This window comes from Mobula hypostoma, unplaced genomic scaffold (genome assembly GCF_963921235.1).
Source record: "Mobula hypostoma unplaced genomic scaffold, sMobHyp1.1 scaffold_42, whole genome shotgun sequence".
NCBI classification, from domain to species: Eukaryota; Metazoa; Chordata; class Chondrichthyes; order Myliobatiformes; family Myliobatidae; genus Mobula; species Mobula hypostoma.
In genome coordinates this window covers 217,642-245,132 of record NW_026948219.1, presented here as the reverse complement: position 1 = coordinate 245,132, position 27,491 = coordinate 217,642, and the positions used below count along the sequence as shown (strand labels likewise).

The 27,491-nt window shown below is 45.5% G+C and overlaps 1 pseudogene; it reads right to left on the bottom strand.

Annotated features, from left to right (window-relative positions):
• Nucleotides 1–27,302, bottom strand: LOC134341956 (zinc finger protein 850-like; annotated as a pseudogene).
• Nucleotides 27,303–27,491: the final 189 nt, after the last annotated feature.

Below are 27,491 nucleotides of genomic sequence, written 5' to 3'. Positions count from 1 at the left end.
CCCTCCCCCTCCCACTCTCAAATCTCTTACTAACTCTTCCGTCAGTTAGTCCTGATGAAGGGTCTCGGCCTGAAGCGTCGACTGTACCTCTTCCTAGAGATGCTGCCTGGCCTGCTGCATTCACCAGCAACTTTTGATGTGTGTTGCTTGAATTTCCAGCATCTGCATAATTCCTCATGTTTAGGAATAATGGTGCATTGTTCTCTGAAGGTGGAATCACATGTGGATAGGGTGGTGAAGAAAGTTTTTGGTATGCTGGCCATTATAAATCAGAGCATTGAGTACAGGAGTTGGGATGTAATGTTAAAATTGTACAATGCATTGGTAAGGCCAAATTTGGAGTATTGTGTACAGTCCTGGTCACCGAATTACAGGAAAGATGTCAACAAAGTAGAGAGAGTACAGAGGAGATTTCCTAGAATGTTCCCTGGGTTTCAGCACCTGAGTTACAGAGAAAGGTAGAAAAAGTTGGGTCTTTATTCTTTGGAGCGTAGAAGGTTGAGGGGGGACTTGATAGAGGTTTTTAAAATTATGAGGGGGATAGATAGAGTTGACATGGATAGGCTTTTTCCATTGAGAGTAGGGAAGATTCAAACAACTGGACATTAGTTGAGAGTTAAGGGGCAAAAGTTTAGGGGTAACACGAGGGGGAACTTATTTACTCCAAGAGAGTGGTAGCTGTGTGGAACGAGCTTCCAGTAGAAGTGGTAGAGGCAGATTCGATTTTGTCATTTAAAAAAAAATTGGATCGGTATATGGACAGGAAAGGAATGGAGGGCAGATGCAGGTAGATGTGACTAAATGACAGTAAGAGTTTGGCACGGACTAGAAGGGCCGAGATGGCCTATTTCCATGCTGTAATTGTTATATGGTTATATGAACTCGTGGGTGTCTCTGTAGGTTGGACAACTGAGTGAATTCCTTCTCACACCAAGTAGGTGAACGGCCTCTCCCCAGTGTGAGCTGACTGGTGTGCTTGTAGGCTAGCTAACTGTGTGAATCCCTTCCCACAGACTGAGCAGATGAATGGCCGCTCCCCAGTGTGAACTGACTGGTGTGCTTGTAGGCTAGCTAACTGTGTGAATCCCTTCCCACAGACTGCACATGTGAATGGCCACTACCCAGTGTGAACTGACTGGTGTCTCAGTAGGTTAGATGCCTGAGTGAATCCCTTCCCACTGTCTGAGCAGGTGAACGGCCTCTCGCCAGTGTGAACTCGCTGGTGTCTCTGTAGATCAGATGATCGAGTGAATCCCTTCCCACTGTCTGAGCAGGTTAATGGCCTCTCTCCAGTGTGAACTCTCTGATGCACCTTCAGTTGAGATGACCAAGTGAATCCCTTCCCACAGTCTGAGCAGGTGAACGGCCTCTCGCCAGTGTGAACTCGCTGGTGTCTCTGTAGATCAGATGATCGAGTGAATCCCTTCCCACACACTGAGCAGGTGAATGGCCTCTCCCCAGTGTGAACTCGCTGGTGTTTCAGTAGGGTGGATGACTGAGTGAATCCCTTCCCACAGTCTGAGCAGGTGAACGGCCTCTTCCCTGTGTGAACTCGCTCGTGTATCTGCAGATGAGATGACTGAGTGAATCCCTTCCTACATACTGAACAGGTGAACGGCCTCTCCCCAGTGTGAACTCGCTGATGTATTTGCAGATCAGGTGATCGAGTGAATCCCTTCCCACAGTCTGAGCAGGTGAATGGCCTCTCTCCAGTGTGAACTCGCTGATGTACCTTCAGTTGAGATGACGAAGTGAATCCCTTCCCACAGTCTGAGCAGGTGAACGGCCTCTCCCCAGTGTGAACTCGCTGATGTTCCTTCAGTTGAGATGACGAAGTGAATCCCTTCCCACAGTCTGAGCAGGTGAACGGCCTCTCCCCAGTGTGAACTCGCTGATGTATCTGTAGATCAGATGATCGAGCGAATCCCTTCCCACAGTCTGAGCAGGTGAATGGCCTCTCCCCAGTGTGAATTCGCTGATGTAGCTTCAGTTGAGATGAGAAAGTGAATCCCTTCCCACAGTCTGAGCAGGTGAATGCCCACTCCCCAGTGTGAACTGACTTGTGAACCAGCAGGTCGGATGACCGAGTGAATCCCTTCCCGCAGTCTGAGCAGGTGAACGGCTGCTCCCTGGTGTGAACTCGCTGGTGAGCCATTAGGTCGGATGACCCAATGAATTTTTCCCCACAATTCAGCAGATGACCTGCCTCTGCCCAGTGTGAACTGACTGGTGTGTCCACAGGTGGGATTACTGACTAAATCCCGTCTCACACATAGAACAGGTGAATGGCCTTGTCTCAGTGTGAACTTGCTGATGTACCTTCAGTTGAAATGACGGAGTGAATCCATTCCCACTGTCTGATCAGGTGAATGACCTCTCCCCTGTGTAAAATGACGGACGTGCCAGTCAGTCAGATGACCGAGTGAATCCCTCCCCACAGTCTGAGCAGGAAGGATGATCGAATGAATCCCTTGCTCCACTTCTTAAATATCTGGACAGAGACAGCAAAACTGGCGTGTTGTGTTCGAGATTCCTGGAGACAAATTTGTTTTCGTTTTTAACCTGTAAAAAGATTTACAAAATCCATCAATGGGTGTAGGACAACATTTCAGATGAGATCACTTGATCTGGCATCACACTGTTCCAGTGAAGTTCAACCCAAGTTGGAGAGAGATATCATCTTCTAACTGGGCACAGTGCTGGTATCAGGAATGACCATCAAATTCTCTGATGTTCTTCCTGTCTCTATAAGAATGGGGCATTTCTGCCATCTCCAATCTGTGACCTGGCTCAGTCTGACTCTCTCCATTGGTATTATTCCCTATTCTCACTGAGCTGTATGGGATCCTGGCACAACACTAACTGAAACACTCTCACTCAAATAACCGGCAGTCCATTCCACGCATCTACCACTCTCTGTGTAAAAAAACTTACCTCTGACATCCCCTTGATATCTATTTCCAAGCACTTTAAAACTATGTCTTCTCGTGTTAGCCATTTAAGCCCTGGGAAAAAACCTCTGGCTATTGACATGATCAATGCCCCTTATCATCTTATACACCTAAAAAAGGCTTTAAACATAAACACGGAAATTATACATTGCTTTGAGGATTTATTAGAAGTATATAAAATTATGAGGGTATAGATAGAGTAAATGCAAGCAGCTTTTTCCACTGAGGTTGGGTGGGATGACAACCAGAGGTCATGGGTAAGTGGGGAAGGTGAAAATTTAATGGGAATATTTGGAAAAGCTCTTTCCTGCAATGGTTGTGAGTGTGTGGAATGAGATGTCAGCACAAGTGATGAATATGAACTCGGTTTCACCATTTAAAAGAAGTCTGGATGGGAGCCTGGATGGTAGGGGTATGGAGGGCGATGGTCCCAGTGCAGGTAGTTGCATTAGACAGCGTAAAAGTTAAATGTTTTTTCAGCATTGACCAGATGGGCCAAATAGCCTGTTTCAATACTGAACTTCTCCATGTTTCTATGACACAGAAGCTGCCCAAACTTGTTTGGAAGGGAAAAGTTGGGAGTGACAATGGAGCAGCGATGGCTGGAGTTTCTGGGAGCAATTTGGGAGCTCAGTGATGTGAAAGATGTGGAAACATTGGAAAGGCAGGAGGACACAACCGTGGTTGAAATGAGAAGCCAAAGCCAACATAAAAGCCAAAGAGAGGGCAAACAAAAGGGCAAAAATGATTGGGAAGCCTTTTGAAACCAACTGAAGACGACTAAAAAAAGTCAGATGAGCTCAGAGGGTGGAATTATGATATTGTAGTCATTATCGAGTCCTGTTAGCACCCAACAGTCTGAGGCATTTAGAGGAACAAAATATCCGGGGCCTCAATATCTCTTGAAAACCAAGGTTCCCTGCACCAGTTAACTTTCAACTTTTATTTTGCAGGCACATACAAACTCTACACCCTCAAAATTTCACTTCTGAATGCCTCCCACTTACCAAGTACTTCTTTGCCAGAAAACAGCCTGTCCCAAACCACACTTGTCAGATCCTTTCTGATACCATCAAAATTGACCTTTCTCCAATTTAGAATCTCAACCCGTGGTCCAGAGCTCTCTTTTTTCCACATTTGCTTTGAATCTCATGGCATTATGATCACTAATTTCTGTCACCAGCCCTGGATCATCAGCTTATTGCACACTTCTACGTCGGGAATTCTATGAACAGATTAAGGGCACATTTGATAAACTCTACCCCATCTAGTCCTTTTACAGTATGGGAGTCCCAGTCAATATATAGAAAGTTAAAATCACTTTCTGAATCAACTTTTGTTTTGTGGCATGGTCTGCGATCTCTCTACAAATTTGTTCCTCTAAATCCCTCAGACTGTTGGGTACAACCAAGTCCCAATAATGGCTACAATATCATAATTCCCTGTCCTGAGCTCATCTGGCTTTCCTGCGATGCTTCTCGCATTGTGATCTACACAGCTCAGCACATTCATCACACCATTCACAACACGCTGGAGGTACTCAGCAGGTCGGGCAGCATCCGTGGAAATGATCAGTTAACGTTTCCGGCCATAACCCTTCGTCAGGACTGAAGAGGGAAGGGGCAGAGACCCCATAAAGAAGGTGGGGGGAGGGTGGGAAGGAGAAGGCTCCATGCTCAACCATTTGATTGCTGAGTGTATCTGGTGTCTGAACATCTGACTGGTGTCAAGAAAACAACCTCCCCTCATTGTCACAAAACATGCATCATTGCTGTCGCAGTTTATGTTCCACTGGATGCTAATGCTAAAGTAGCCATGAAAGACCTCAGTGTCGCCATTAGCAAGCTGCAGATATTGCATCCAGATGGAGCTTTGATTTCCGCTGGGGACTTTAATCATTGTAACGTGCTTTCAAGATATTACCAAAATGTATTATGCACCACCAGGGGTAATAAAACCTTAGATCATGTCTACACAAATGTGGCTGATGCTGACAAACTCACTATCCTCCCCCACCTGGGACAGTCCGACCATCTTTCACTGTTTCTGCTTCCCAAGTATAGCCCGGTCACTAAACGTGTGAAACCCACAATGAAGACTATTCAGATCTGGCTGGAGGGGGCTGACTCTGCTCTTCAGCACCAATTCCAGCACACAGACTGGAGCACGTTTGCTACCCATGCCACCACAGACTCTCAGATTAATATTGATTTATAAACCAACTCTGTCCTTGAGCACATCAACAAGTGTGTAGATAGAGTGACATTACTAAAACAAATAAAAGTTTTCCCCAATCAGAAACCATGGATGAACAGAGAAGTCTGCATCCTGCTCAAAGCCAGAGATTCAGCCTTCAGGTCTGGAGACCAGGAGGCTTACAGCTCAGCCAGGGCCAACCTGAGGAGGGGAATCTCTCAGGCTAAACACATTTACAAACAGAGAATCAAGGAGCATTTCAACTCCTCAGACCCCCGGCCCATGTACATGGCATTCAGGTCAGTACAGACTTCAAACCTCCTAGTATTGTGCCCCCTTCCAGCTCTGCTACCCTCCCTGACGAGCTCAATTACTTCTATGCTCGCTTTGACCGACAGAACATGGAGGTCACCCTCAAAGCAGATCTCCCACCTGGTGAACTGTCTCTCTCACTTTCCACCTCCGATGTTTGTGCCACCCTGAGCAGGGTGAATGTACAGAAGGCAGCTGGTCCGGATGGAATACCTGGTCGTGTGCTCAGAGTCTGTGCAGGGCAGTTGGCCGGGGTCTTCACGGACATTTTTAATCTGTCCCTGGCCCGGGGATTTGTCCCCACAAGCTTCAAGATCGCCACCATCATGCCAGTACCGAAGCATTCCACTGCCACGGGCCTGAATGATTTCTGCCCAGTTGCACTCACTCCCATCATTGCAAAGTGCTTTGAGAGACTGGTTCTATCACATCTGAAATCCTGTCTGCCCACTACCCTGGACCCCCATCAATCTGCCGATCGCACCAACAGGTCAACAGAGGACGCCATCTCCACGGCACTTCACTCTGCCCCGACCCACCTGGACAGCCCCAACTCCTACGTCAGAATGCTGTTCATTGACTTTAGTTCGGCATTCAATTCTGTAACCCCTTCAAGCTGATCAAACTTCGCCAGCTTGGTATCAGCTCATCCCTCTACAACTGGACCTTGGACTGTCAGACTAACAGACCCCAATCAGTTAAGTTAGACAACCTCTCCTCCTCCACTCTCACCCTGAACACCGGCGTGCCTCAAGGCTGTGTGCTGAGCCCTCTTCTGTACTCCCTTTTCACCTATGACTGCGTTCCTGTACATGGTTCGAACTCCATAATCAAGTTAGCAGATGACAACATGGTGGTTGGTCTGATCAGAGGGGATGACGCGACGGCCTACAGGGACGAGGTCCAGTACCTGGCCGCATGGTGTGCCAACAACAATCTGGCCCTTAACACCCAGAAGACCAAGGAGATCATTGTGGACTTCAGGCATGCTAGGAGCCACACTCCCAATCTACATCAACGGAACTGTAGTGGAGCGTGTATCAAGCTTCAAATTCCTTGGTGTCCACATTTCCGAGGATCTCACCTGGTCCCTGAACTCCTCCATCCTGATCAAAAAGGTGCAATAGCGCCTTTACTTCCTGCAGAGTATCAATAAAGCTCACCTCTGTCCCAGGGTACTGACGGACTTTTACCGCTGTACCATTGAGAGCATACTCACCAACTGCATCTCAGTGTTGTATGGCAATTGTCCCGTTTCGGACTACAAAGCACTCCACCGTGTGGTGAAAACTGCCCAGCGGATTATCGGCACCTAATTGTCCACCATTGAGAACATCTACTATAAACGCTGCCCGGGCAGGGCGAAACACATTATCAAGGATGCATCTCACCCTAACCATGGACTTTTTACTCTCCTTCCATCCGGTAGGCGCTATGGGAGCCTCCGCTCCCACACCAGCAGGCACAGGAAGAGCTTCTTCCCTGAGGCTGTGACCCTGATGAACCTCACATCACAGCGCTAAGCAGTATTGCATCCGTATTGTACTGTCTTAGTACTTTTATATTTGTGTGCTGTAGTACTTACTTTTTATTCTCAGTTATTTTGTAAATAACACTATTCTTTGCATTTCTGGTCAGATGCTAACTGCATTTCATTGGCTTTGTATCTGTACTTGGCGCAATGACAATAAAGTTGAATCTAATCTAATCTAAAAAAAAAACAAAGGAGCTGATTGTGGACGACAGGAGGAATGGAGACAGGCTAACCCCTATTGACATCAATGGATCTGGGGTTGAGACAGTGAACAGCTTTAAGTTCCTCAGCATAAACATCACCGAGGATCTCACATGGTCTGTACATACCGGCTGTGTTGTGAAAAGAGCACAACAGCACCTCTTTCACCTCAGATGGTTGAAGAAGTTTGGGATGGGGACCCAAATCCTAAGAACTTTCTACAGGAACACAATTGAGAGCATCCTGACTGGCTGCATCACTGCCTGGTATGGGACCTGAACTTCCCTTAATCACAGGAACCTGCAGAGAGTGGTGCGGACAGCCCAGCGCATCTGTAGATGTGAACTTCCCACTATTCAGGACACTTACAGAGACAGGTGTGTAGACAACAGACAATAGGTGCAGGAGTAGGCCATTCAGCCCTTCGAGCCAGCACCACCATTCACTGTGATCATGGCTGATCATCCACAATCAGTACCATTTTCCTGCCTTCTCCCCATGTCCCTTCACTCCGTTATCTTTAAGAGCTCTATCTAACTCTTTTTTGAAAGAATCCAGAGAATTGGCCTCCGCTGCCTTCTGAGGCAGAGCAATCCACAGAACCACAACCCTCTGGGTGAAAAAGGCCCCAAAGGATATTGGGGACCCAATTCACCACAACCTGTTCCTGCTGCTACCATCCAGGAAACGGTACCACAGCAAAAGGACCAACAGGCTCCGGGACATCATCTTCCACCAGGCCATCAGACTGATTAATTCATGCTGATACAATTGCATTTCTTTGTTATATTGACTGTCCTATGTACAAACTATTTATTATAAATGACCATAAATTATACATTGCACATTCAGACAGAGACATAACGAAAAGATTTCCACTCCTCATGTTTTTAAAGGATGTATGTAATAAAGTCAATTCAATTCAATTCACCCTCCCCACTATCTGTTCTGTCAGTCTGGCTCCCATTCCCCCTACAACTTATTTTAACCACATCACCCCTCCTCTCACAGTAGCACTAGCAAGCCTTACCACTGGGATATTAGACCCCTCTTGTTCTGTTCCCCTCACTAACGAATCCCCTATCACCCCTTTGACTTTCCTCTGCCAGGTAATCCCCCCAACAGTTTCTAAAGTGGTCCATCTGTTGTTGTGTGGGATGGACACAAGAGTACTCTGTGATGGCTATTTAATTTCATTCCCCTTCCTGACTCTCACCCAGTTTCCTGTGTCCTGCACCTTGGGTGTAATTCACCTCTTTTCATGTCATATCTATCACCCCCTCCAGCTCCTGGATGATCTGGAATTCATCCATTTCAAGTTCAAACTCCTTAAAGTGCAGGGTTACAAGTTGCAGCTGGATGTGCATCATGTCTCCCCACCTTCCCACCAATGTCCCCTCTAATTTGTAATGACTAGTGTACACATAAAGCTTGTATTGTGCATTTTTTAACCCGGTGACAACATGGGCAGAGTGAACTTTAAATAGAGAGCCATTCATTTTAACAGCTGGCAAATCACTGTCAATAAAAACTTTGATGCCCTCTGGGTTTGATCAAGTTCATCTGCACTCTCACACAACCTGTATAGTAGGCCTGTAGCAGATAATGAAGGATTTTCTCTCCACAGCTGTTCCACACTGTCCATATGTGATTTGCTTGCTAAGTGATGCTTACAAAGGTCAGATTTCCAAATAACACTCCACTTCTTCCCACTTGCAAATTCTCCAGCAACTTTTGCTTCACTATAATACACACAGGTAACACCAGTTTCTGTATTGTACATAAATATTTCCCCTGAACCCTCCCCCAGGTGACTGACGGTGGTGAACTCAGTGATGGCAATGCCAATGAATATGAAGGGAAGGGCAGTAGTCTGTCTCATTGGAGTCTGGCACATTTGTGATGTGAAAGCTACTTGTTGCCCAGGGCAAAGGTGTTTGATATCATTATGTACCCAGAGAGAGTGGGACAAAACATGTTCTCACGGGTAGAAAAGTCCAGAACAAGAGGAGGTAGAACAAGCAACAGACACAAAATGCTGGAGGAACTCAGCAGGCCAGGCAGCATCTATGGAAAAGAGTACTAATGCTGAGTTCCTCCAGCAATTTGTGTGTGTTGCTTGGATTTCCAGCATCTGCAGATTTTCTCTTGTTTGTGACTGGAGGCAGAACAAAGGTGATTTTCTCAACAGCTGATGTAAAAGATTTTGTTCCCTTTCTCCGAGTTCCCGATCCTTGCATTTAGACAGCTGGAGCTCAGCTCTGTCTGAGAGATCCATCGGTTCCCATTCCCTCATCAGCCGGAAGCTCCCCGGAGTCCGTGTACGGATGGTGGGGCTGAGAGAGAGGGAAGAGAGCAGGACTGTCCCGGGATTGCGGGTCACGGAGTCCGGAGCTCACAGCAACTACCCGAAGTCGGTGTTGTAAACGCCCGCCCGGTGAGACCCCCAACCCGGAGATCCCTTCTTACCTCAACCGATCATCCGGGGCCTTTTGTGCACCGCGCGCCGGTGAGCTCGAGCTTGGTCGGTTTAACGGCTGGGCTACTAATCACGTGACCAGACCCTCCCCCACCGCTGTCAACAGAGGAGTCACGCGCTGCGTTATTCCCATTGGTGGGAAGCGATGTCAATCACTGGTTCCAGCCAATACCCGAGGCGGACCAACCGAGAGGGCGTTACCCCGCTGACACCGTCTCCCGAACTTTCCGTCACGGCGGGACAACCGTCAAAGTAAATGTCCGCTTTCTGATTTATTTCCATTTCCCTCCGAGGGAAGTTGGGGCGTTTGTGAAGCGTCTCCTGCGGCCGGAGTCTGATGTGTCGCTGAGAGGTAGGAGGAGACCACTCGGCCCGTCGGTTTGATGCCGGTTCCCCGGGGAGGGAGAGGGGGATTTTATTGAAAGGATGAAGACGGTGAGAGAGGGGGCGGACAGGATGTTTGTCCCGGTGGGGACAGGAGGGGCTCATCTGTGGAAATGTCTGAGCCCACGGTGGTGGCGAGCAGAGGGATTCACCACATTGGGGGGCAAACACCGGCAGACTGTTGCCCTGCAAGCGGGGCCAATGGTCCGGGCAAAGTGACAATTATTTGTGTTTTGTTGAGACTGTACCTGGAATATGGTGTAAAATCCCGCTCCCCACACTAACACGGGTCATACAGACCAAAGAACAAACTGCCGGAGGAACTCAGTGGGTCGGGCAGCATCTGTGGAGGGAAATGGACCGTCAACATTTCGGGCCGAGACCCTCCCTCTGGACTGAGAGTGGACGGGAAATAGTCAGAGAAAAGAGGTGAGGGGTGGGGATGGGGCAAGAGCTGGGGAGTGAGAGGTGGATCCAGGTGAGGGGGAGGTGGGAAGGTGGGAATAGTGACGGGGGTGGGAGGTGAGTGGTTGGGGCAACACGGGGCTGCAGAAGATGGAAATTAATTCCATAGAGGATTAACAAAGAGGTTGGAGAGTATTTGTTATAGAGAGTGCAATGAAGATTCACCAGACTGATCCCTGATGTGGTGGGGTCATCATATGAAGAAAGATCAAATGCGATAACCCTTTCATTTGGAGAATCGAGGACTGAGAGGTGAACACATTGAAATACACAACATCATTACCGGTTGAACCAGGGATCCCAGTCTCTGAAAAAGGGGGTGGACTGTCCGGGACTGAGATGAGGGGAAATGTCTTCACTCTGAGGGTGGTGAATGTCTGTAAATCCCCACCACAGAGGGCGGTGAAGACTCAGTGATCGTCCTCACATAAAACAGAGGTCAGCAGATGTGTGGAGACTGAAGGGGTCGAGGAAATGAGGATCGGGCAGAAACATGTGGCTGAGATGGGAGAGCAGCCATCATCTTGTTGATGGTTAGAGGGGCTGAATGGCCACCTCCTGCTGTTTCTCACTTGATGTTTCAGTGTTCCTGTCCAGTGAGGCTGGAGAAATGTGAATAGAAATTAGTGTTTATACACATGAACGGATTTAAATGTTTTGGGTCTGAATTGTGTGTTGGACCGGGATGGGAATCGAGCCTGTGACTTGGTGACTGGGGGTGGAAGGAAAGGGACAGGGAAAATATGGAGGGAAAAGGTAAAAATAGGTGTAAATATGGAATGATGTGGGAAACGCGGCGGATGGGTTGGACAACGTGTGAGGGGCGAGGAGCAGAGTCACCGGATCAGATGGGAGACTCTCCACCCGTCAGGTGATCCTGTTTCCTGTTCACATTTTTCCACAGATCTGCAGCATCTGCCGGTCACTGCTCTACGTGTCCATGTAGCTTCATCTTTCACCCGTTCAGACAAGGCACTGAGATCCGGATCCGTCACATCCTCTCGTTGTGGGTGGACAATGTTTTATTCTGCAATATTTTCAGCATGTAACCATATAACAATTGCAGCGTGGAAACAGGCCATCTCGGCCCTTCTAGTCCGTGCTGAACGCTTACTCTCACCTCGTCCCAGGCCTTTGCCCATAACCACTGGGACGAGGCCTCATTCCACTGTTTTTATCTGCTGAAGAGCAGCCAATGTTTCTGGCTGTAGGACTCATTTATGTGAGAATTTAGCCTTTTGTATTTATCTGAGCTTTTCATAAGTTTAGTTATAGTTTAGTACAGTTTAGTTCAGCTTCACTCCAGAATTTCCAAAGCCACAACCCATTCAGTCAAATAGTTCCACACAATTAAAATAGCTTACAGTATTACATTTTTAAAATTCTTATTTTGTACTACTTACATAATTTAACTATTTGATATGTATATTCTTATTTTAAATCACAATGGTTAAAATCTGTTGTTACAAATTAGGTTCTACTGCTGACATAGAGACAACAAATTACATGACATCTGCCAGTGCTATTAAACCTGATTCTGATAATTGGTCTGGGAGACCCACCACCGGTCACCTGATCCTAGTTACCACAGATCGTAATGTGAGTTTGAAGCCTTTTCTATTTATTTGCATTCCTCAGAAATGACAACAGTTAAGTTTCCTTCTGTGGTTCCAGAGCAGAAGCTCAGTCTGTCTAATATTTCCACACAATTAAAATGGGGAATTTGTTTATTCTTATCAGGTACTGAGCTACAGTGAAAATCTTGCTCGACCTACCATCCACACAGATCAATACATTACAACAGTACATTGAGCTCATATACGATAAAACAATAACTGTAACAAAGCATTATGGCTGCAGAGAAAGTGCAGTGCAGATAGACATATGGGGCAGGGTCACGTCGAGTTACATTGTGAGGTTGAGTCCATTTTATTGGACCGGAGACCATTAATTTGGCTTACAATCGCAAACAGGAAGCCGTCCATGAGCCTAGTGGTATGCGTTTTAAGGCTTTTGTATCTCTTCCACGATGGGGGATTGGGTTTGCAACAATAATGTCCAAAGTTGTGGGCATCCTCGAGTACACGGCCTGCTTTCCCGAGGCAGGGGAAGTGTAGGAAGAGTCCACAGAGGGGAGGCTTGTTTCTATGATGTTTCCAGATGAGACCAAAGTTCTCTGCAGTTCCTTGCAGTCATGGGCAGAGCTTTAGCCATACGAAAGCGTGAAGTATCGACAAGAAGCTCAGAGATGTCAGCCTTCACCCTGCCTTGTGCAGCTGGATCCTGGACTTCCTGTCAGATGGCTGGCAGGTGGTAAGAGTGGGCTCCCTCACCTCTGTCTCTCTGACCCTCAGCACACATGCCCCGCAGGGTTGTCTACTTGGCCCCCTCCTTTACTCTCTGTGCACCCATGACTTGTGTCGCCACCCACAGCACCAATCTGTTAATTAAATTTGCTGACAACACTACATTGATTGGCCTAATCCCAAATAACAACTTTCAATCGATCAAATGCTTCCTGACAAGGCTCAGTCCAAACAAACTTTTCACCCTTCTTCAGGAGATTAGTCAGAGGAAGAGTGATATCAGCAAAGTTCTTCCAGAACTTACGATAATATCCAACCATTCCCAGAAACCTTCCAAGAGCCTTCTTACCAGTCTGTCACAAAAACTGTGTGTCAACTGTCTAAGAAAAATAACAAGATGGCTTGAGTGGCAAAAATAGATTGAGGTGCTTTTATTTACAAAAATAGTGGAAAAACAAAAACTTGGATGTCCACATCAAAACAAGAAATTAAAAAAAATGCAATATATATACATACGGCTTGCAATTGTCACCTGTCTAGTTAACAGCCACCCCCAAACTAAACAAAAAAAGAACCCAAAGCCAAGGCTTACAACTGCTAAGCCAATCCCCCGAGACAAACCAAAAGTTAATTAACTCAATTATCTTCCATTTCACACAATCTGAAACTCTACCACCAGTTCTCACAATAAACACATATACTTCATCATAGGATTCACTATTTCCCAGTTAAATAACTTGTATAAACCCCAAAACTTTACCACAAGATGAGTAATTAGGTAACATTACCCTTGTCCCAGGTAAAGATGGTATCCTCCGCCATCGGCACACCTGTGCAGGTTGCTGCTGCCTCTATATAAGACAGCTCTATGCAGCAGCTCTGTTTCAGACCCAGTGACCGTGGAGGAGAGAGACGTCAGATTATCATGACACTTCGTCAAAACACTTATTGGAAAGATGAATATAGAAACATAGAAAATAGGTGCAGGAGTAGGCCATTCGGCCCTTCGAGCTTGCACCGCCATTTATTATGATCATGGCTGATCATCCAACTCAGAACCCCACCCCGATATGAATAAATTGACCTGAGATAATAAAACTGTGACATAGTGTGTTTCCTTTTTTGATACCTATTACTGCTGGGGTTGAGTGTAAAATTGTGACTGTTGATTTATTGTGATGCGTGCACTCACCACAATAACAGAGGGGAATAATGTGTGTGGATGACCCTTTGAGTGTTTTACCGAGTGTACCATGAGACGTCTGTAATCAGTGACGGGCCTTCGTCACACAGTCGGAATAGGAACTTCAGAAATTGCCTGGATTTTGCCTGCACAGGAGCCAACTTGCCTTGACCTACAACACAGCCAAGATAGATCACAGAGGCATGGCCAAATTCACTCTTAGCTAAGTCAACTGTAAGGTTGGCCCTGGAAAGCCTGTCAAACAGCTTTTCTACTACAGAGATATGCTCTTCCCAAGTGTCACTCCCTGTGACTAAGTCATCATTATAGGCATCTGTGTGTCCTAACCCTTGAATTACAGAATCAATCATTCTCTGGAATGTACCTGGAGCATATTTCATTCCAAATGGCGAAACATTGTATTCATACAACCCAGAAGGTGTAACAAATGCAGAAATTTCTCTACCTCAGTCCGTCAATGGAACACACCAATACCCTTTCAACAGATCAATCTTTGTAAGAAATTACCTTTTCCAACCTTATCGATGCAATCATCCACCCTAGGGATAGGATAGGCATCTGTTTTTGTTACTGCATTTACCTTCCTATAATCAGTGCAAAATCTAACACTACCATCAGGTTTGGGCACAATAACGCAGGGTGAGCTCCAATCTGATGTTGAAGGCCTAATAATATCATTTTTCAGCATATATTCAATTTCTTGCTCAGCCAATTTACACTTTTCTACATTCAGCGATATGGGTGTTGTTTAATCGGTTTGGCTTGACCAATATCTACGTCATGTACTGCGACCGTGGTTTGCTTGGGAACATCGGGAAATAAATCTTTAAACTTCAGAGTTAATTCCTTCAGCTGTTGTTCTTGTGTTGGCTGCAGATGAGCCAACTTGTTGTCAATGTTTTCGAGAACAACCAAGTTCATTAGCCTAACTGGGACCATGTTTGGCTTGTGAAAAGTCTCAGACGAGTCAATTGTTTTAGATTGAGGTGCTTTTACTTACAAAAAAAACTTGGATGTCCACATCAAAACAAGAATCTTTAAAAAATACTATAACATATATACACATATACATACATGTATACACATATACATTCATGTATATATATATATATATATATTTATTACACACACACTTCATCATAGGATTCACCATTTCCCCGTTAAATAACTTAAATAAACCCCAAAACTTAACCACAAGATGAGTTCATTAGCCTAACCGGGACCATGTTTGGCTTGTGTAAACTTTCAGACAAGTCAATTGTTTCATTCTCAGGGTTGTCAGATTGATATGTTTGACAACACTCACCGATGGTGCCTGCTTGTCAGAATAAGGCTTTATCATATTGATGTGTACCACCTGTGTTAGTTTACGTCAGTCGTGTGTTTTAATAACATAATTCACATCATTAATATGAGAGACTAATTCATACAGTCCATTGAATTTCACTTGAAGTAGAATCGTCAACATTGGAGATAAGGCAAGCACATTATCCCCCACCTTGTATTTTCTTTTGTGTTGGTCCGCTTATCAAACCAACACTTCATTTTGTTTTGAGAAATCTTTACGTTTTGTCTCGCTAGACGACAAGCTTGGTATAGTTTAGTTTTGAACTTCAAAACATAGTCTAACAAGTTAACATGTACATCCCCCTCAATCCACTGTTCCTTTAACAAGGTCAAAGGTCCCATCACTCTATGAGCAAATACAAGTTCAGATGGACTAAAGCCCAGTGACTCCTGTACCGACTCTCTTAAGCCTGATTTATACCTGTTGTCAAGTGTACGCCATAGGCACTACGTACCCTACGCCGTACCCACGCTGTACCCTACGCCGCAGGGTAACGTGCACCTCCTCTAAAAAGTAATTCATGCGTCGCGGTGACGCAGACCGCAACAACTGTGATTGGTCCGCTTGGTAGCATCGCATTTCTGGTTGCTTTTCTCTGCCATGTCTGTACACTGATGCAAAATAAATGGTTGGAGACAATGAACCAAATCATCAAATCTACCTGCCGACATGGGAAAATATTTGAGATGCATTTCCCTGTCCATGTCTGTCACGATGAAACTCAACAGTGTCAGAGAAACCCCACGGCCAACTTGCGTTTTGGTGGTGAAGTGCAGAGCGATGCAGACACAACTACACATACTCGCTACGGCATAGGGCTACGCAAAAATTAAATCGGGCCTACGGTGTAGGATACGGCGTATCCCGAATGCACAAGTATAAATCAGCCTTTACAGTGAACAAAAGCAAATGTATTCCTTCATCCCAGTCGTTCCCATTTTCAACACAGTACGTCTTAATCATTGTTTTGAGGGTAGAATGAAATCTTTCTAAAGCCTCTTGTGATTCCGGATGGTACGCAGACGATGTAATTTGTTTAGCTCCCAGTTCATAAACTACCTGCTGGAATAATCCAGATGTAAAATTACTTCCTTGGTCAGACTGGATTTCTTTAGGCAAACCAAATAAAGTAAAAAAAACTTGTTTGGAGCCTTCGCCACAGTTTTAGCTTTAATAAAATTTGGAAAAGGGTTCACCGAATGCAGGTATAGGCCAGAGTGGGGCCACTAGGGTGACCTGATTAGGTTTACCCACAACTTGACAAGTATGACAGGTTCTGCAAAAGGTCACAATATCTTTCCTCAAATTCGGCCAGTAAAATTCTTTCATAATCCTGTTTACAGTTTTATTCATGTCAAAATGGCCACCTACGGGCATACTGTGGGCCAAAGTTAAAATTTCAGTCCCATAAACTTTAGGAATAATTGCCCATTCCTCACTCGCAGGTATAGCAGGTGGCCTCCACTTCCTCATTAACACCCCATCCTTGAGATAATACCCTACCGTCATTTTCTTAATCTCATCATCTGAGAAAGATGTTTCTTATAAAGCTTCAATCTCAAGGTCTCGGTTTTGTTCTGCTATAAACTCCTTCCTAGACAGGGATAAATCTTTCTCATCAGACTTACTACCTGAATCCTGTTGAAACAATGAAGGCAGAAAAGTCCCCGACAAGTCATCATAACCTGAATCCTGATTTTGGCTATCATGGGTATCAGAATCATGCTGCACAGAACCGTCTGCATTGGCAGACTTTTTAGCCATACTTTGAGTTACTGCGATAAATGTTAAAATCCATCTCTGAGTCGTCAGTGGTTGGTTTAGTTGTCAACTGCACTGCAGGAACAACTTTACCATCTGCCAGGTCATTCCCTAACAGCAAAGTAACATCTTCCACCTGTAAACTGGAGCATAATCCAATCTTAACAGGTCCTGAAACCAACCCTGACTGTAAAGTTACCTTGTGCAATGGAACAGAAACAATGCTGCCCCCAATGCCTTTAATAAGATTTACCTCACCTATCTCAGTCTCATCACCAAACTTTAGAATGCTGTCTAATATAAGTGATTGAGAAGCCCCAGTATCTCGAAAAATTTTCACTGGTACCAGGGTTGACCCTTCCATTACTAATACAAACCCATCTGACATAAAATGATCAAATCCCTTTTTAACTTCGTCCGACCTCTCAGTCCTTAACTGAGCCGCAACAGAATGTTCAGAACCATGTGGGTTTATAGGTGCTTCAACATACAAATCAGAGGTATTTGGGACTGCCTCCTTTTCCTTTTTCTTCTTCAGGACAGAACAATTAGCCATCACATGACCAGCTTTCTTACAATAGTAACAAGAGAGACCAGAATATTTCTCCTTCAACTGCTTACCTTCATCCTTACCCTTGTCGCTAGTCCCAGCTTTAATTTCCGGTTTACCCTGGTTATCCCTGCGACTCTTTTGGAAACTCTTACTCAGGGTAAACATAACCTTGTGGGTTAAAGCAAACTCATCTGCTAATTGAGCAGACTCCTGCAAAATGGCAGCATCCTTTTCATCTAAATACATCTTTATGTCACCAGGGACGCACCTTCTGAATTCTTCAATTAAAACCAACTCTTTCAAGCTGTTAAAATCATCATTTACATTTTTATATGTGCACCAGTGGTCAAGACACACAAACTTCTCATAAGCAAATTCCATATAGGTCTGGTTCACAGGTTTCCTCGAATTTCTAAACTTTTGCCTGTATGCTTCTGGGACCAACTCATAAGCTTTGAGCACAGCCTGTTTCACTATGTCATAATCAGCTGCTTCATCAACTGTCAAAGCAGAATAGGCTCGCTGAGCCTTCCCCTTAATTACACTTTGTAAGAGAATAGGCCAACCCTCTTTTGGGCACTTTAAACTCTGAGCAACCTTATCAAAATGCTGAAAGTATTTATCAACTTCCGCATCGTCAAGTGGAGGTACCAATTTAACATCCTGACTGCCCTCAAGCTTATCACCAGAGTCTAATGTTAGACCCCTTTGCTGCAATCTCTCTATCTTTTCCAGCTCGAACAGCCACTGTCTTTCTGCTTCCTCCCTGTTTTTCTGCCTCTTCTCTCTGTTTTCCTGCCTTTCCAGCCTCAACCTGCCTCTGCCTTTCCACAGCCTCCATCTTCAATTTTTCTAACTTGTACGGGAGGCCAAGCTCACTGGGTTTACTTTCAGGAAACACCTCCAACTCCTCCACTTTAAACACACCCTCAGATACATAATGTTCAGCTATTATCCTCTGCACCTGTGACCTCCTCATTGTCGATTTCACCTTAGCAAGTTTTAACCTTTTAACAATACTCAACAACTCAATCCTTCTGGTGTCCTTCAGTGCCTTAGAGGTTGGCGCTTCCAGAAATCTATCAACATCCATTGCTGCTGATTTTCCACACTCAAATAAATCAAAAGGGATTTCTCCAATGAAATCGATAATTAATCAATACGCCTCCAAATCTTTTCCTATATCGGATGCAGGTCCCAATTTTGTCCCCGTAACACTATAGAAATGAGTCAGCAGCAATAGACTACACCTAGAGTCTGTTTTTGATGTTACATCCACGATCTTTATTAGTACCTACTAACAATATAGTAACTTAAGCAAGATAAACAAAAATTAACAGTGTTATGTGTATAAATGTGGGTAAATAGAACTCCGAAACTATTGAGCTCAGGGGAAACAAGGCTTGGAGTCTTGAGATGGTGAACTATGAAAGTTCAGTTCAACCGCAGAATAGTTGAGGAGAGAGAGATATTTGTAATCCAGGGTAAATGTCGAGAGAAGGCAATAACATTAAATTCCACAGCATCCATGGTGGTAAAACGAGGGAACAGTCGCTGTAGATTTTATCTGTCGTCGTTCCAAATCCACATACAAATTATCACCCAAAGTGACTTTTCACAAGGGGTATCGTCTTCAAGTGAATTTCCACACCACACCCAGGCAAGGGTTAACACATAAGTGGTCTTCACAGGATACCCCAAATCCAATCCACTCCTATGGATCAAATGAGGTGACAACCACACATTCGATGTTCGCTGAATTGATAAGTAACCCACCCTTGTGGGCAGAGGAAAGTTCGAAACAGTGACCCTTGGCCACTAGTTCTCTTGTTTCGAACCTTCCATTTTTCCTCCTTCATCTCCATCTGACTCTGAGTATCTCTGTCCTCGGTTAAAACTAAACAAGCAGCGAGCGATGTAAACAAGCTGCAAGTCAGACTGATTTCCATTCTTAATCTCTCTCTCTCTCTTAAAATGACAGTCCACAGAAAATGAAACCTAGGGATTCATAACAATGGCCACTCCCCAGTGTGAACTGACTGGTGTGCCAGTAGGTGGGATGACTGAGTGAATCCTTTCCCACAGACTGAGCAGGTGAACGGCCTCTGCCCAGTGTGAACTCGCTGATGTCTCTGTAGGGTGGATGAATCAGTGAATCTCTTCCCACTTTCTGAGCAGGTGAACGGCTTCTCCCCAGTGTGAACCACTGATGACTCTGTAGGTTGGATGAGTGAGTGAATCTCTTCTCACATTCTGAGCAGGTGAACGGCCTCTCCCACGTACGAACTGACTGGTGTGCCAGTAGGTGGGATGACCGGGTGAATCTCTTACCACATTCTGTTCAGGTGAATGGCTTCTCCCCAGTGTGAACTCGCTGGTGTTTCTGTAGGGTGGACGAATCAGTGAATCTCTTCCCACAGACTGAGCAGGTGAACGGCTTCTCCCCAGTGTGAACTCGCTGATGTCTCTGTAGGTCGGATGACTGAGTGAATCTCTTCCCACATTCTGAGCAGGTGAACGGCCTCTCCCCAGTGTGAACTCGCTGGTGTTTCTGTAGGGTGGACAAATTAGTGAATCTCTTCCCACAGACTGAGCAGGAGAATGGCCTCTCCCCCGTGTGAACTGACTGGTGTGCCAGCAGTCCGGATGACCTAGTGAATCTCTTACCACATTCTGAGCAGGTGAACGGCTTCTCCCCAGTGTGAACTCGCTGATGACTCTGTAGGTTGGATGAGTAAGTGAATCTCTTCCCACATTCGGAGCAGGTGAACGGCTTCTCCCCAGTGTGAACTCGCTGGTGACTCTGTAGGTGGGATGAATCAGTGAATCTCTTCCCACATTTGGAGCAGGTGAATGGCTTCTCCCCAGTGTGAATTCGCTGATGACTCTGCAGATCGGATGACTGAGTGCATCTCTTCCCACAGACTGAGCAGGTGAACGGCTTCTCCCCAGTGTGAACTCGCTGATGTCTCTGTAGATCGGATGACTGAGTGAATCTCTTCCCACATTCTGAGCAGGTGAATGGCTTCTCCCCGGTGTGAAGTCGCTGATGTCTCTGTAGGGTGGACGAATCAGTGAATCTCTTCCCACATTCTGAGCAAGTGAATGGCTTCTCCCCCGTGTGAACTCGCTGATGACTCTGTAGGCAGGATGACCAAGTGAATCTCTTCCCACATTCTGAGCAGGTGAACGGCCTCTCCCCCGTGTGAAAAGACTGGTGTGCCAGTAGTCTGGATGACCTAGTGAATCTCTTCCCACATTCTAAGCAGGGGAACGGCTTCTCCCCAGTGTGAACTCGCTGATGTCTCTGTAGGGTGAATGACTGACTGAATCCCTTCCCACAGACTGAGCAGGTGAACGGCTTCTCCCCAGTGTGAACTCGCTGGTGACTCTGCAGGTGGGATGAATCAGTGAATCTCATGCCACATTCTGAGCAGTTGAACGGCTTCTCCCCAGAGTGAACTCGCTGGTGTTTCTGTAGGGTGGACGAATCAGTGAATCTCTTCCCACAGAATGAGCAGGTGAACGGCTTCTCCCCAGTGTGAACTCGCTGATGTCTCTGTAGGTCGGATGACTGAGAGAATCTCTTCCCACATTCTGAGCAGGTGAATGGCTTCTCCCCAGTGTGAATTCGCTGATGTCTCTGTAGGGTGGATGAATCAGTGAATCTCTTCCCACAGACTGAGCAGGTGAATGGTTTCTCCCCAGTGTGAACTCGCTGGTGAGCCATTAGGTCAGATGACCGAGTGAATCCTTCCCCACAAATTCAGCAGATGACCAGCCTCTGCCCAGTGTGAATTGCCTGGTGTGTCCACAGGTGGGAAGACCGACTGAATCCCTTCTCACACACAGATCAGATGAATGGCCTTGTCCAGTGTGAACTTGCTGATGTACCTTCAATTGAGATAACCGAGTGAATCCACTCCCACTGTCTGAGCAGGTAGGATGGTTGATTGAATCCCTTGCTCCACTTCTCAAACATCTGGACAGAGACAGCAAAACTGGCGTGCCATGTTTGAGATTCCAGGAGCCAAATTCCTTCTCGTTTTTAACCTGTAAAAAGATTTACAAAATCCATCAATGGATTAAGACAAAATTTCAGATGAGATTACTTGGGTTGTCAAGGTTTGATCTGGTATCACACTGTTACAGTGAAGTTCAACCCAAGTTGGACAGAGAAATCATCTTCTGAATGGGCACAGTGCTGGTATCTGGAATGACCATCAAATTCTCTGATGCTCTTCCTGTCTCTATAAGAATGGGGCATTTCTGCCATCTCCAATCTGTGACCTGGCTCAGTTTGACTCTCTCCATTGGTATTATTCCCTGTTCCTGCTGAGCCCCATGGGTGCCTGGCCCCACAGTAACTGAAACACCCTCTCAGAAATAGTCTTTCTTGACATGCATTTGGGATTTTCTTTTACGTATTATTAACTTAAATGCCACAGTTTTAACGTCGTATAAAAATTCCTGCTGAGATGAATGGTGGGTCTGCACAGCTGTTAAAAGGACTTAGAGTGAATTTTTGTATTATTTCAGGTTCTTGTCACAGTCACAGAAAACTACAGCACAGAAACAGGCCCTTTGGGCCATCTGGTTTGTACTGAACTATTTAAACTACCTACCCCCATACCCCCACCATCCAGGTACCTATGTAAACCTCTTAAATGTTGAAATTGAGCTCACATGCACCACTTGTGCTGGCTGCTCATTCCACACCCGGATGACCGTCTGTGTGAAGAAGTTTCCCCTCATGTTCCCCTTAACGTTTCACCTTTCACCCTTAACCCATGGCCTCTGGTTGTAGTACCGCCCAATCTCAGTGGAGAAAGCCAGCTTGCCCTATCTACCTATCCTATCTATACCCCTCTATCACAATCAAATCTCCCCTCGGTCTTCTACATTCTGAGGAATAAAGTCCTGACCTGCTCAATCTTTCCTTATAACCCAAGTCCTCCATACCTGGCAAAATATAGACCTGTATTCCAAGATGCCTTTCTTCTACAGCACTTCTCAGTGCCCTAACATTCACTGTGTAAGACCTAGGTCCAACCAAATGCAACACCTCACACTTGTCTCCATTAAATTGCATTTTGCATTTCTTAACCCATTATTCCAGCTGATCCAGATTGCACTGCAAGCCATGATAGTCCTCCTTGCTGTTCACGACACCACTAATCTTGGTGTGATCCACAAATTTGCTGATCCAGTTAACCACACTATCAACCAGATTACTGATATAGATGACACATAATAACAGATCCAGCACTGATCCCTGTGGCAAACCACTAGTCACAGGCCTCCAGTCAGAGAGGCAACCATCTGCTACCACACTCTGGCTTCTCCCAAAGACAGTGTCTCACCCAATTTACTATCTCATCTTGAATGCTGAGTGACTGAACCTTCTTGACCAATCTCCCATATGAGACTTTGCCCAGTGCCTTGCTAATGTCCATGTAGACAATATCCACTGCCTTGCCTTCAACCACTTTCCTGATAACTTCCTCAAGAGACTCTAAGATTGGATAGACATGACCTACTGTGCACAAAGCCATGCTGTCTAACCTTTTATCAGTCCACACCTATCCAAATACTTACAGTATATATCTGGTTCCTGCACATACATTCCAATAACTTACCCAAAACCTATTGGGAAACTTTCAGAAACCAAAAGCAGACAGCTAAATAAAAAAGTCAGGTGAGCTCAGGGCATGGAATCATGATACTGTTGTCATTAATGCATCTTGGTAGCACCCAACAGTCTGAGGCATTTAGAGGAACAAAATATCCCGGCCTCAATATCTCTTGATAAGCAAGGTTCCCTGCACCTGTAACTTTTCAAATTTTATTTTGGCAGGCATGTACAAACTCTACATACTCAAAATTTCACTTCTGAAGGCCTCCCACTTACCAAGTACTCCTTTGCCAGAAAGCAGCCTGTTCCAAACCACACTTGTCAGATCCTTTCTCAGGACCATCAGAATTGACCTTTCTCCAATTTAGAATCTCAACCCGTGGTGCACACCTCTCGTTTTCCATATTTACTTTGAATCTCATGGCATTATGATCACTAACTTCTGTCACCAGCCTGTCATTTCCTAACAGCTTATTGCACACTTCTACGTCAGGAATTCAAATTACAGATTAAGGGCACATTTGACAAACTCTACCCCATCTAGTCCTTTTGCTGTATGGGAGTCCCAGTCAATATATGGAAAGTTAAAATCACTTACTGGAACAACCTTTGCGTCTTGGCATGGTGCAATCTCTCCACAAATTTATTCCTCTAAATCCCTCAAACTGTTGGATGCAACCAAGTCCCCACAATGGATACAACTTCATAATTCCCTGTCCTGAGCTCATCTGGCTTTCCTACGATGCTTCTTGCATTGTGATATACACAGCTCAGCACATTCATCGCACCATGCTCAACCATTTGATTGCTGACTCTGTCTGAGGTCTGAACAACATCTGACTGATGTCAAGAAAACAAACTCTCCCTCATTGTCACAAAAACAAAGAAGCTGACTTTGGACTACAGGAGGAATGGAGACAGGCTAACCCCTATTGACATCAATGGATCTGGGGTTAAGAAGGTGAACAGCTTTAAGTTCCTCAGCATAAACATCACCAAGGATCTCACATATAACCATATAACAATTACAGCACAGAAACAGGCCATCTTGGCCCTTCTAGTCCATGCTGAATGCTTACTCTCACCTAGTCCCACCGACCTGCACTCAGTCCATAACCCTCCATTCCTTTCCTGTCCATATAGCTATCCAATTTTACTTTAAATGATAATATCGAGCCAGCCTCTACCAGTTCTATTGGAAACTCATTCTACACAGCTACCACTCTCTGAGTAAAGAAGTTACCCTCATGTTACCCCTAAACTTCTGCCCCCTAACACTCAACTCATGTCCTCTTGTTTGAATCTCACCTACTCTCAATGGAAAAAGCCTATTCACGTCAACTCTATCTATCCCCCTCATAATTTAAAATTCTTCTGTCAAGACCCCCTCAACCTTCTACGCTCCAAAAAAATAAAGACCCAACTTGTTCAACCTTTCTCTGTAACTGAGGTGCTGAAACCCAGGTAGCATTCTAGTAAATCTCTGTATTCTCTCTATTTTGTTGACATCTTTCCTATTATTCAGTGACCAGGACTGTACACAATACTCCAAATTTGGCCTTACCAATGCCTTGTACAATTTTAACATTACATCCCAACTCCTATACTCAATCCTCTGATTTGTAAAGGCCAGCATACCAAAAGCTTTCTTCACCACCCCATCCACCTGAGATACCACCTTCAGGGAACTATGCACCATTATTCCTAGATCCCTCTGTTCTACTGCATTCTTCAATGCCCTACCATTTACCATGTATGTCCTATTTTGATTAGTCCTACCAAAATGTAGCACCTCACACTTACCAGCATTAAACTCCATTTGCCATCTTTCATGTACATGGTCTGTACATACCGGCTGTGTTGTGAAAAGAGCACAGAAGCACCTCTTTCACCTCAGATGGTTGAAGAAGTTTGGGATGGGCCCAAAATCTGAAGGTCTTTCTACAGGAACACAATTGAGAGCATCCTGACCGGCTGCATCACTGCCTGGTATGGGAACTGTACTTCCCTTAATCGCAGGAACCTGCAGAGAGTGGTGCGGACAGCCCAGCGCATCTGTAGATGTGAACTTCCCACTATTCAGGACATTTACAGAGACAGGTGTGTGAAAAGGGGCCAAAGGATATCAGGGACTCAATTAACTACAACCACAAACTGTTCCTGCTGCAACCATCCAGGAAACGGTACCACAGCAAAAGGACCAACAGGCTCCGGGACATCATCTTCCACCAGGCCATCAGACTGATTAATTCATGCTGATACAATTGCATTTCTATGTTATATTGACTGTCCTATGTATAAACTATCTGTTATAAATTACTATGAATCACACTTTGCACATTTAGATGGAGATTAGAATGTAAAGATTTCTACTCCTCATGTATATGAAGAATGTTTGTAATAAAGTGAATTCAATTCAATTCACCCTCCCCACTATCTGTTCTGTCATTCTGGCTCCCATTTCCCCTACAACTTATTTTAACCACATCACCCCTCCCCCCAACACTGGCACTAGCGAGCCTTACCACAAGGATATAAGTCCCCTCTTGTTCTATTTCTCTAACTAACGAATCCCCTATCACCCCTTTGATTTTTCTCTGCCAGGTAATCTCAACAGTTTCTAAAGTTGTCCACCTGACGTTGTGTGGGATAGCAACAAGAGTACTCTGTGATGGCTATTTAACTTCATTCCCCTTCCTGACTCTCACCCAGTTTCCTGTGTCCCGCACCTTGGGTGTAACTCACCTCTCTTCATGTCATATCTATCACCCCCTCCAACTCCTGGATGATCCGGAATTCATCCATTTCAAGTTCCAACTCCATAAAGTGCAGGGTTACAAGCTGCAGCTGGATGCACATCTTGTACATGAGGACATCAGGGACACTGGAGGTGTCCATATCTTCCCACCAATCTCCCCTCAAATTTGTAATGACCAGTGTGCACATAAAGCTTGTATTATGCATTTTTTACCCACATGTGCACAGTGAATTTTATATAGAGCGGTATTCATTTTAACAGCTATCAAATCACTGTCAATAAGAACTTTGATCTCCTCTGGGTTTGCTTGCTAAATGACGCTTAAAAAAGTAAGATTTCGAAATATCACCCCACTTCTTCCCACTTGCAAATTCTCCAGCAACCTTTGCATCGCCACAATACACACAGTTAACACCAGTTTCTGTATTGTACATAAATATTTCCCCTGGACCCTCCCCCAGGTGACTGATAGTGGTGAACTCAGTGATGGCAATGCCAATGAATATGAAGGGAAGGGCAGTAGTCTGTCTCATTGGAGTCTGGCACATTTGTGATGTGAAAACTACTTGTTGCCCGGGGCAAAGGTGTTTGATATCATTATGTACCCAGAGAGAGTGGGACAAAACATGTTCTCACGGGTAGAAAAGTCCAGAACAAGAGGGGGTAGAACCAGCAACAGACACAAAATGCTGGAGGAACTCAGCAGGCCAGGCAGCATCTATGGAAAAGAGTACTAATGCTGAGTTCCTCCAGCAATTTGTGTGTGTTGCTTGGATTTCCAGCATCTGCAGATTTTCTCTTGTTTGTGACTGGAGGCAGAACAAAGGTGATTTTCTCAACAGCTGATGTAAAAGATTTTGTTCCCTTTCTCCGAGTTCCCGATCCTTGCATTTAGACAGCTGGAGCTCAGCTCTGTCTGAGAGATCCATCGGTTCCCATTCCCTCATCAGCCGGAAGCTCCCCGGGGCCCGTGTACGGATGGTGGGGCTGAGAGAGAGGGAAGAGAGCAGGACTGTCCCGGGATTGCGGGTCACGGAGTCCGGAGCTCACAGCAACTACCCGAAGTCGGTGTTGAAAACGCCCGCCCGGTGAGACCCCCAACCCGGAGATCCCTTCTTACCTCAACCGATCATCCGGGGCCTTTTGTGCCCCGCGCGCTGGTGAGCTCGAGCTTGGTCGGTTTAACGGCAGGGCTACTAATCACGTGACCAGCCCTTCCCCCACCGCTGTCAACAGAGGAGTCACGCGCTGCGCTATTCCTATTGGTGAGAAGCGATGTCAATCACTGCTTCCAGCCAATAGCGGAGGCGGACCAGCCGAGAGGGCGTTACCCCCGCTGACACCGTCTCCCGAACTTTCCGTCACGGCGGGACAACCGTCAAAGTAAATGTCCGCTTTCTGATT